Below are 880 nucleotides of genomic sequence, written 5' to 3' on the forward strand. Positions count from 1 at the left end.
AGGAAGGTGATGGGTGACTTTACTGCACCTACTCCCGACTTCTATGGGAGAAGCATCTTTATCCCTACCATTGGAGCAAACAACTTTGAGCTTAAGCCTCAATTAGTTTCTCTGATGCAACAGAATTGCAAGTTCCATGGACTTCCATTGGAAGATCCTCATCAGTTTTTAGCTGAATTCTTGCAAATCTGTGACACTGTCAAGACTAATGGGGTTGACCCTGAGGTCTACAGACTTATGCTATTCCCTTTTGCTGTAAGCGACAGAGCTAGGATATGGTTGGACTCACAACCTAAAGAAAGCCTGAACTCTTGAGAAAAGCTAGTCAATGCCTTCTTGGCAAAGTTCTTTCCACCTCAAAAATTGAGTAAGCTTAGAGTGGAAGTCCAAACCTTCAGACAGAAGGAAGGTGAATCCCTCTATGAAGCTTGGGAAAGATACAAATAATTGATCAGAAAGTGTCCCTCTGACATGCTTTCTGAATGGAGCATCATAGGTATCTTCTATGATGGTCTGTTTGAGCTGTCCAAGATATCATTAGATAGCTCTGCTGGAGGATCTCTTCATCTAAAGAAGACGCCTACAGAAGCTCAAGAACTCATTGAAATGGTTGCAAATAACCAATTCATGTACACTTCTGAAAGGAATCCTGTGAACAATGGGACAAATCAGAAGAAAGAGTTCTTGAGATTGATACTCTGAATGCCATATTGGCTCAGAACAAAATATTGACTCAACAAGTCAATATGATTTCTCAAAGTCTATCTGGAATGCAAGCTGCACCAGGCAGTACTAAGGACGCTTCATCTGAAGAAGAAGCTTATGATCCTGAGAATCCTTCAATAGAAGAGGTGAATTACATGGGAGAATCCTATGGAAA

At 41.0% G+C, this 880-nt stretch overlaps 1 non-coding gene across 1 annotated transcript; it reads right to left on the reverse strand.

Annotated features, from left to right (window-relative positions):
- Nucleotides 1–369: 369 nt before the first annotated feature.
- LOC112804404 (small nucleolar RNA R71) lies at nucleotides 370–477 on the reverse strand. Its single transcript, XR_003203012.1, has one exon. It is a non-coding gene; the product is annotated as a small nucleolar RNA R71 (small nucleolar RNA).
- Between the last annotated feature and the right edge of the window lie 403 nt (nucleotides 478–880).

The sequence above is a fragment of the Arachis hypogaea genome, chromosome 5 (assembly GCF_003086295.3).
Source record: "Arachis hypogaea cultivar Tifrunner chromosome 5, arahy.Tifrunner.gnm2.J5K5, whole genome shotgun sequence".
NCBI classification, from domain to species: domain Eukaryota; kingdom Viridiplantae; phylum Streptophyta; class Magnoliopsida; order Fabales; family Fabaceae; genus Arachis; species Arachis hypogaea.